The sequence below is a fragment of the Chiroxiphia lanceolata genome, chromosome 13, assembly GCF_009829145.1.
Source record: "Chiroxiphia lanceolata isolate bChiLan1 chromosome 13, bChiLan1.pri, whole genome shotgun sequence".
In the NCBI taxonomy this organism is placed as follows: Eukaryota; Metazoa; Chordata; class Aves; order Passeriformes; family Pipridae; genus Chiroxiphia; species Chiroxiphia lanceolata.
Window position 1 is genome coordinate 17,044,058 of NC_045649.1, and position 10,378 is coordinate 17,054,435.

Here is a 10,378-nt window from a genome sequence, read left to right on the forward strand (position 1 = left end):
TAGAGCATTTAAATTATCATAAATAAATGGATAGGATAAAACCATCATTACAGAAAAAATGAGAGCAAACTTACAGTTTATCATCAGTCATTTATTCAGCTGTCATTTATTTTCAAAGAATTGACTGGAGCTAATGCCCAACTATAAGAGTCATGAATGCAGTGGCATAAGGGGTTAAATTTCTTTGCTCAAACTTTGTTGAAAAGATGGAAACCATCCTAATCTGGGGCTATATTTTCTACCTTTTCCTGCACATTTTTCCCAGAAGGCAGCTATCTTCCTGTGTTTATGGAATTCTTTCCCACTGTAGTTTTCTGCCAGCTGTGAAGGCAGCAAGTTCTTCATTCTGGATATGACCAGAGGTGAGTTTGCTCTGTGTCCTTCCCCTCAGTGAGGTACCATCCTCAAGTGCTGTATCCATAGCATAATTTGAGCTGAAAGCATTTACAGATGAGATTTTCCCAGGATTAGGAACCCACAGCTGTGGCTCAGGTTCCTCATCTCCAGTGAAGCTCAAAGCCAAGGTGGTGGCTTTCTCTGACAGTGAAATATTTTGAAATATGTAAGTAAAAGTTGCTGCCTTCTGTACAAAAGCAGTGTAGAAGGACACAGAGGACTCTTCCTTTTCCCTGCCTTGCCCTTGCCCACCTTTTCTCTACAGAGTCTTCAATCCAAGGCTCTCTCATCCCAGTGTGAGCCAGTGGTATGACCTCCAAGTCTTGCTGCAGAAAGGATGTTGAGATAGGGTGGGAAGCACAAAGATTTATTGGTGTGAGCTGTAGCTGGTGACAGACATTGGCTCCAAATGTGAAAGGTTCTTTGGGGGAAAATTAAATATGGTAAGAGACAAAGGAGAAAGGAAATGGAAAACCCTTCCCAGCCAGTAGGAAGGAGAAGCCATGACGTTGCCAAACAAGCATATTTCCCTGGATATTGTCCAACACTTAACCATGCAAAGGACCACCCCAGGAGTCACACCCTGTGCCCCAGAGGATCATCCAAACCCTCCTGGAGCTCTGGCAGCCTTGGGGCTGTGCCCACTGCCCTGGGGAGCCTGGGCAGTGCCCAGCCACCCTCTGGGGGAAGAACCTTTTCCTGAGATCCAACCTGAGCCTGCCCTGACCCAGCCCCAGCTGTTCCTTTGGGTCCTGTCACTGTCACACAGAGCAGAGATCAGTTCCTACCCCTCCTGAAGAAGCTGTATTTGGTTATGGGGTCAACCCTCAGTCTCCTCCACTAAAAGCTCATTTGAAGGAGGACAATCTAAATTCCCCTTTACAATCTGACTGTGGAAACTATATGAAAAACACACTGGAAAAAATTATGCCTTTAAAACAGATGTAGGTTAATTGGGACAGTGTCTAGATAACAATAAGTTTTTTTCTGTATGAAAAAGCAACAATGCAGCAAATACACCAGAACATCATTACTGGAATGTGAAAAATAGATTTTATTTAATTTACTGTCTTTCAGATCCTATTGGCCAGCACAAACCTGCCTGCTACTTATTTACAGTAGTGCAGTAAGAGATTTTTCTCCCTGCTAATCCTCAGCCAAAGAATAATAACCTAATCATGCAATAATAACCTAATAGTTGTTTTACCTTTTGCTTTACCTTCCTTAACCCTTAAAGGGACAAATGGGACCTGTCTCCCATCTGGATACTTGATTTTGAATGGACTTAAGCCAAATGGCTGCTCTTATAGTGATAGGCAGAAAATAGAGGGGTTTTTGTCTTATTCTGCTGTGGACAGCCAGCTGGCAGTTCTTGTCACGTTGGAATTTCAATGGACTCCTGGCAGCAGTTTCCCACTTATCCCTCAAAGGAGCGGCACACTGTCTTACAATGTCATTTTGTTATAGTCTATTTCTTGCATAATGAGCAACATTGACAGGGATATTTGCAAATTCTTAAATATTCTGGCATTCCACTGGTAAAATCAGTGGATTACCATTTCAGTTTAAAAGAGTTTCGGTTTCAAACAAAATAGTAATTTTATACCATCCAGCTTTGATATGTAGAAAGCTAAAAGAACCTGGTTATCTTTGTGATCCTCTTTAAAATTCAGTATTTGTCAGTAAGAAGTGAGCAGTGAGCCTAATCCTTCAGGCTGCAATGACTAGTTCTCCTTTTCACCCAAATAATCAATAATTGCTCCTCAGGTATTTTAGTGCTTGGTCCAGCACAAGGGTTCAGAGTACATGTGCACACCACAGCAGTCATGCAAAACAATATGTATTTGGAAATATGCTTCATATGGAAAAAGTCAGCAATTTACCAATGTACTTGTTAAAAAGTCCAGATATTTGGAGAATCTTCTGATAATTTTAATATAATCCTCTATTTCCTTTTATATCTGGTCATGTAAGTTCTTCAGATATGATTAAAAGTATGAGAGCAAAAGAAAGAAAGGAATATTAAGGTTTATCAGGATGGGGTATATGTGATTCCCAGGCTTAATACAGGACAAATAAGAGGTTTTTCACTGGCATATTACTATCCTTGTAAGCTCCTTAATTGTGCAGTGGTCTGTGGTGTGAACTGGACTCTAATATTGTGGATTGTTTGTTGTGGGTTTTTACTGTGTGTGTTTCTTACCTCATAGGTCAATACCAATTCTTGTAGGCATGGTCCTGGGGGAAGATAAAGAAAGCAAGTGATGTATTTGTCTAATTCCTCACCTAGCAAGGCTTCCTGCCCAAGTTTATTAATATTTCATTGTTTCTCTAGCAGAGTTCTTTTCACACTTCTCTGTTCTCTCTTATTTACAACTGAGGAACATGGGCTCTTTTATGTTATTCATTAACAGACATTTATTTGACAAATGCTGGTGGTAGTTGGATTTTTTTTCTGTGCTGCAAAGCCTCTGCTGGCTACTTGGTTGAAGGGTGCTAATGCAACAGGAGGAATTCTTGAAAGAGTCTATTTCCCATCTGCATCCAAGGCAAGTTGGTTCAATTCTCATTGGAATACAAGGAAGAAAATCCATTCATTTCATCATAGGAAGAAAGGAGATGTGTTTTAGCACAGGATCATATAGTCTGCTGACTAGTGTCTAGGTGGAAAGAGATGGTTTTGGTCAGGATATAAGGCACAGGGAGATGTTTAATTAATTGTGCAGAGCAGTAAGAAATTTGTTAAAAGGTATTCAGGCTGACCCTGTTAGAAAGATAGAACTGTGTGTATAACTGCAGCTGAAACAGTTCATGGTTTCTGCAGAATGACAATAATAAAACATGCTTACTTTGTCACTGGCAGTGGAAACTGCACCCACAGCTGGCAGATCTGCTTCATCACAGGCAACTTTTACCATGGAGCTGCTTTAAGGACAAGTCACACCTTCAGAAAACCCTCGTGAGTCACAGGTTGTTTAAATCATTATGGATGGACATGAGTTGCCTATTTTGGACATAGTTGTGTGCTATTTGTGTTGCCTTGCTCTTCTAGTTAGATGAAGACTGTACAGGTATAATCAAAGAATCATATCCTGAGCTGGAAGAATTATGAAATTCCAGCTCCTGGCCCTGCACAGACACCCCAACAATCCCACCTTGTCCCTGAGAGCGTTGTCCAAACCCTCCTGGAGCTCTGGCAACCTTGGTGTTGTGCCCACTGCCCTGGGGAGCCTGGTCAGTGCCCAACCAGCCTCTGGGGGAAGAATCTTTTCCTGAGATCCAACTTAAATATTCCCTAACAAAGCTTCGTGCCATTCCCTTGAGTCATAAATGTTTTTAGTGGATTTTAACCTGTACAATAAGACAAAAGTATAAGCCAACAGAATTTTAACTCAAGTGATATGCCTGGGCCTAGAAATGTGGGTTTAGATTTACATTATTTTTGTCCATCAGTGTTTGTCACATCAGTTTAGCACATGCTTTTTTTACACTGTTAGTACCTAAAGTAGAATTATTCCACAATGCTGGTGAAGAACACCGTAATATTTTTTAAGAAATGATACCTTCCTTATGATATACAGGGCTATTCTTGGCTCACTCTCAGCTCATCCAGAGAGTGAACAGAATGAAAAATTATCCTTGGCTGGCCAATTCACAGCTGTGTACTGAACACTCACGTTGGACATAGTCAGCAGTGTATATGAGGCATCAGGAAACAAACACCTTCTAGAAAATATTTTTCTAATATTGATATCTAATAGTGATATTAAAATGATATTTATTTCAATGTTGGTCTATACATTAAGACATTTCCTTAAACACTGATTTGAGAGGAAGAGGAGGGGCAGGCACTGATCTCTTCTCTGTGGTGACCAGTGACAGGACCCCAAGGAATGGCCTGAATTTGTGTCAGGGCAGGATTAGGGTGGATATTTGAAGGAGGTTCTTCCCCCAGAGGGTTGTTGGGCTCTGAAGAGGCTCCCCAGGGCAGTGGGCACAGCACCAAGGCTGCCAGAGCTCCAGGAGGGTTTGGATGATCCTCTTGAGCACATTCCTGTGCGGGACCAGGAGTTGGACTCAATAATCCTTGTGGGTCCCTTCTGAGTCAGCTGGTTCTGGGATACTATGATTTGATTTCACAGTGCTAATTCCATACACATACCATGAGTCTTAATCAAAACAAAAACTCCACCAGCCCTGAACCATGCATTTCATAATCGACCGGCAGAACTCTGCTGCATGCGTTCATCTTGTCTAAATGCTAAACTAAACGCAAAACTTCTGTTCTCTGACTTCCAGGAGCTCGGCTGAGCAGTGGGGGTTTCAATTAAAAACCACAGGAAAGGAAAGGAATATGTCAATAAAACCACAGACTTGTAAGTACTGCATACTAGTTTGCAAACAAACACAGCAAGTGTCCTCCGAGTATGAGTCTATTACTGTAAATTCAGACTGAATGCACGATGTTGAAGGTGACTGTCCCAGCATGATCTTCCTTCATTTCATGTATAGTGAAATGCTCTCTGGCTTTACATTCAATAGCTTGATCCACTCAGTCTGCAAGGAGAGTAAGGGAGGAAAATACCAAGAAGAGGAGAAAGGCTCGAGCCAAATTAGCGATGTTTTGTTCCATTTCAACAGAAAACGAGAACTGCAAAGGAAAGAGTAGAAGGTGGGGAAAAAAAAAAAAGAGAAAATAGTGGATTGATTCTTAGGCAATATCCTGTGTGAGAGTTTAAATGGAGACATCCCTTGAATAGAAATGTAAATGCCATGATTTGCATTATAAAGCTTTGTTAAAAAATAACTGTCACTAGAACAGATTATGTTCATAATTAATTAGTTACAGGCTGGGTGAAGTCATTTTTTAAAAAGGTTGCATTAGGGATCACATATTTTCTTGTGAATCATAAGAATAGTGAAGGTGAAAAAATTTCTAAACAATTTACAATTCATAGAAAAATATAAATTCTAATACATTTTTAAAAATACAATGCACCCTATGGTGCTTTTATTGCTCTCATATTAAAAAGAGGAACCAGTAAAAGAAAAACCATGCAGTTTACCTAATTAAGTGAGCAAAATACAGCTTAAATTTGCAGAAGGTTAGTAACTAATGTTAAATATATTGGCTTCATATTATGTTTGAATTGTTAATAAAGTGAACTCACTGACTGCTCAAGTGTTACAATTGTTTCTCAACTAATAAAGAAATGTATAGGGAAAACCTAGTAGCAGAAAAAGTGTACAAATATTCAACTGTTTTTTCCACTTCAGCAGTCATTTCTTTATGCAACTTTTTTCTAAACAGGAAAAAAAGCCACAAAGTGTAGAAAAGCCATCAGTTTTGAAGTTTGATGCTGTGGTTCTTTGACCATATAGAGGCTGAGCTGCTGATTTAACAGAGATCTGCAAAGGTCCTCAGCACTGACCTAATTCTGCTGCTTTTAAAAACTCTTGGTGTTTACCAATGTTTCCAACAGGACTGGATTGACACAAAAGCTGAACACTTTTGGATAGTCTGGGTTTCATTTTATTTAAAAAGGTGTAAAAGTACAGAATTATATTTACCTCCTCTCTGCAAATGGCAGTGGGGACATGCTGCAATGATTTTTCACACACTAAGCTTTTTAAATTTTGAACTGTTCTGTCCAAATCAATGTGAAAATCTTTGCAGGACATCTGAAATGTCAACACACCACATAAATATAAACAGGTGCCTGGCAGTCATTGAAAATTAGAGCCCTGCAATGTATGTTTTAAGATTACATGGGCTCAAGAATATGCTGCCATAATCCGAGGAGTAGTTGCTATTTTATGACTGTGAAGCTGAACTATTTGAAGAAGTGATGTTGGTGATTCTGGGCTAAACCCTATTTAATCTGGTTTCTAAAGATGCTTGGTGCCAGGAAAAGAGAGCTCAGACTGTGAGAATGGTAAGCAGGAGGGAGAGCAGAATATAAACCTGTGTCACTCAGCAAAAGAAAAGTGCCCACTCGACCTCAAGGCAGAGCTATTAGTGTGCCTCAGTGTGGATGCCACAGTGGGAGTTCTGATCTGATGTCCAAGTCAGCCCTGAGCTGACTTAGCTGAAAACAGCTGGATCATTTAGTCTGAGATGTCAAAGATAACCACATATGATGGGAACTGCACTGCTCTCCTGTGTCCTTTTAGTTAGAGGAAATTAATTTCTCCTGAATGTGTTAATGCAAACAGTCATCTTGATTCAGAGGGAGCCTGGAAGCAGGAAAGGGGTTGCAGAGTCTTAATTAATCCCTTTACTGGCCCTCCCCAACGTTCTACCCTGAGAACTCCTTCTCCACATACCTTCCCAAAAAACTTTATAGCAGCCGCTACATTCTTAGTTCTCTTTTTTTTTTTAGTTCCCCAGAATAAATATAAAAAGAAGGGCAGAGTGAAGGTCTGGGAGAGGAGATCAAGAAATGAAGGTCTGGAAAAGGAGATCAAGAAATGTTTTAAGGGGAAGACAGTGGAGATGAAGGAAAAAGGAAGAGGGAGAGGAATGTTCCACATAAATGGACGGTGTTCTGAAGAATACATTAGTCTAATAGAGGCATGGAAAGTTTCTAAAGCCTCTTCAAATGGGGAATTGTGATTCCACTGTAGTTTAACAAGTATTTAATAGAGTATGGAGGTATATATTCTTTTATTGTAATTTTGGTTTCTACACATGGTAAAGGTTTCTGATATCATATGCCAGTGGGAGAACTTCTCATTTTATGCAGAGGTCCATTAAAATACTTCCAGATTTAGATCATCTCCTTTGTTTCCAACTCCGAGCTCAGTAGGATCTGCTCTCCTGATGAGCGTGTGAGGAACATACTCCCTGGTGGAGATGGGTGCTGTAAGGGGACTAAACTGCAGGGTAGTTATTGGAATCCTCATTTGACTGGTTTTGGTAGGTTTGTCCAGGTAGATGTTTAATTGGCATAATCCTCAATGGTGTAAAACGTTAAGAGTTTTCCATTAAACTCAGTGGAAAATCTCCCATTGACTTAAATGAGAGTTGAATTGGGCCTTTTGAAATAATATGCAAAAAGAACTATTTCCACTCCTTGTCATCCACTTTCCTTCTCAGCTGACAACTGATCCAAGAAGGTGTGGAGTGTTACTGAGTGTAATCAGCTTCCACTGACTGCCAAGCTCCTCCAAGAATTTCCCATCTCCTTGCAGGTTTACACCCCTGGTTTACCTCTTTCTCGACCCCAAAAAAGAATAAACTAAATGTTAGACACACAGAACAATAAGCAACAAGAAAGGAAACATAAACCAAAGGATTTTCATGCAGTGAGAGCTGGATGAATTGGCAGGAAGCAGTAAGATGAATGGGAGACACAAAAGAACCTATGTCATATTCTGAACTTTCCATACCAAGGGTAACATCACTCATTGCCTTTGCAGAGGCAAAAAAACTCTTTGAGAGACATGAACATAACCCTGCAGAAAATGTCTGTAAAAGATCACACAAAACAAAGAACATGATGTCAAGTAATTAATTTTAATTTGATCAGCTCACTTTTATGGCTGCACTTCTCTGTGATTATTCAACTGATTTCTGGATGACAGCTGTGATGAGTGAATGACAATTAATATGTACCTCTTATGAATCTAAACCACAAAATACTTCAACATCTACTGTGCTTTAATAAAGGGAATGATACCATGAGCATCCAAGAGTTTAGATACAAAGTGTCTCAGAGTTCAAAGGACCTGTTTTGGCCTATCTAATTGAATATGTATTATATAGCTTATACTAGTTGGTAAGTGCAGTTCTTTCCTTTTCCTTTTTTATTTCCTTTGTTTATAGATCCCAGGTAAGAAATCCATTAAAAACTCCAGACTTTTGGGTAGAATTTCTTCTTTAAAATGGAGCCTCGTAGTGCTGGATTTGTTTGTGTTTTTTTTTTTTTTTTTTTAGCTGAATATGTTAAAACTTATATCTATTCCCCTTGAATTCAGGATGGGTAAATGACCCAAAGATTTTTTTTCTGTGAAATTTCCATTCCCGTTTTCCTGAGTGCAATTACAGTGATGATTAGCAAGTGCAGCACTATGGATAAGCAAATGTATAATTCATATGAGTGTACCTGGTCAGAGGTAGGGATTTCTTTTTCTCTCATTCTTTATAAATGAAACAGAGATTCTATCTTCTTAAGCCTTCTTGTTCTTCCCTATTTCACAAAGGAAACACTTAATTTAAATAATATCAAAATGACATAAATTTTGAAAACTTTCATTTTATACTTTTGACTGAAACTATTCTTTGAATAGTTTCTCTTTTTTTTTTTTTTTCTAAACACCATTTACCCTCACTTGGGTAAAATTTACCTGGCTGTCCAACTTAGTGTTGTGTTGCCTTTGTAAAATAGGTTAAATGCTCTAAAGCTATAAAATACACCATGAGATCTCATTGTTATTCTTTTGGTTTGATTTCTGATCATTTCCCATTGGCTTCCACCGATTTTGAATAAGACTTTCTCCAGCTGTAAGGGTTCTGCAAAAGCAGAAGTGACAGGACTAGGTAGTGTTTGACAGTCTGCACAGGCATGCCCAGGCCTACAGACCAAGGAGTCATAATCACCAGTCCCTTTTTAGGCTGTGCATAAGACCCTAATAACCCTCTCTCTTCTCAGCCTGAGAAGCTCATCTAGATTAATCCTGGATTGGAGAGTATATTAATTACATGGTTGGTAACAAGAGACCTTTTTTCCCAGGCACTATATCTCGTATGTGCTTTAGTGAAAGTTGAGGATACTTCTTGTAATTACATAATCTCCTTTTGAGATCACTCCAAAGTGTTCTGGAATCCAAGGTTAACGGGTGTAGGAGGTCCTAACATCTCTAAAAGTGAAAAAAACCTGGAGGATGAAAGGACAGCCTTGCACTGTTGCGTTTTCTACATGTCACTATTAAAGTGGTTTTTTTCCAAGGAAGATTTTCTGTGTAAATACTGCTTTGACTGTCTACCAGAATCAGACACAGAGACTCTTTTTTTTTTTACAGAAAGGCACAGACTTTTTTTGCAATCAAGAGAGCAAAGTCTCTGCTATGGCCAGCTTTCCATATTCATTACTGGATTGGGGTTTGGGCAATTTAGCAGGAGCTCTGTGGTACAGTAAGATATTTTCCTGTATTTTTTGTATCCCTCTGGTTCCTGGTCTGTAGCTGGGGGAGCCAATTCCTCTCTCCAGGCACAGGCTGGGTGTTTGAGCGACAGAGAGCCCTGAAAATGTGCTGAAAGCAAAACTGGAGAAATAAATGGTGGCCAAAACCTACCCCACTGAGCCTCAGAGCTGCAATCCTATAAATTCTCTTATATTCCACTCCGAATTCTGAAGTAAAATCAAGGAAACAAAAGTGTTGTATACATTTACATTTTAAATTGTGTAATCGTGTTATTATCTGAAACTAATACCATGCTGTTAAAATTTAGATAAAGTGTCCTGCAATGCATACAAAATGTTCATTTGTTGAAGGCCATTAAGTTAATTTCCTGGGAACAAGATTAAATGCAAGGCATTTACATAATCATTAGTTGTGAGGTGTAGAATAGATAATTAAATATTCCACCACATTAATTTGTATTTAATTAACTGTGCTTCCATGATCCTTCTGCCTGAATATTAATATTGTGTAAATAAACAATTAGGATGCATGCTTTGCAATAGCTGTATTGTAAAAAAAATGTGATCAAAGAAAGCCTATGAAATCTACTTAAGTTAATAAACACTTAAAGATTTTGTAAAGCAGAGTTGTCGATCTTGAAAGTTTTGCTAAATAGCTCCAAGTGCTATGATTTTTAACATCTTAATTCTTCAAGTTTTCGGTGTGTCAGAGTTGTCATAACAAACTTTTAATTATAATATTTCCCATTCTACATTTCACAACTTCTCATTTAAATTGGTTAACATGCATAAAAGCTAATGAAGTATGCTTGGAAAAGACAGTAAAGATGTAGGAA

General features: G+C 38.9%; 1 long non-coding RNA gene across 1 annotated transcript in view; it reads left to right on the forward strand.

Annotated features, from left to right (window-relative positions):
- Window positions 1-4,772, forward strand: part of LOC116793482 — a 31,004-nt gene extending 26,232 nt beyond the window's left edge. The window contains exons 4-5 of the long non-coding RNA XR_004359501.1: window positions 3,260-3,366; window positions 4,696-4,772. This is a non-coding gene — a long non-coding RNA (uncharacterized LOC116793482). The remainder of the gene's footprint in view (window positions 1-3,259; window positions 3,367-4,695) is intronic.
- Window positions 4,773-10,378: the final 5,606 nt, after the last annotated feature.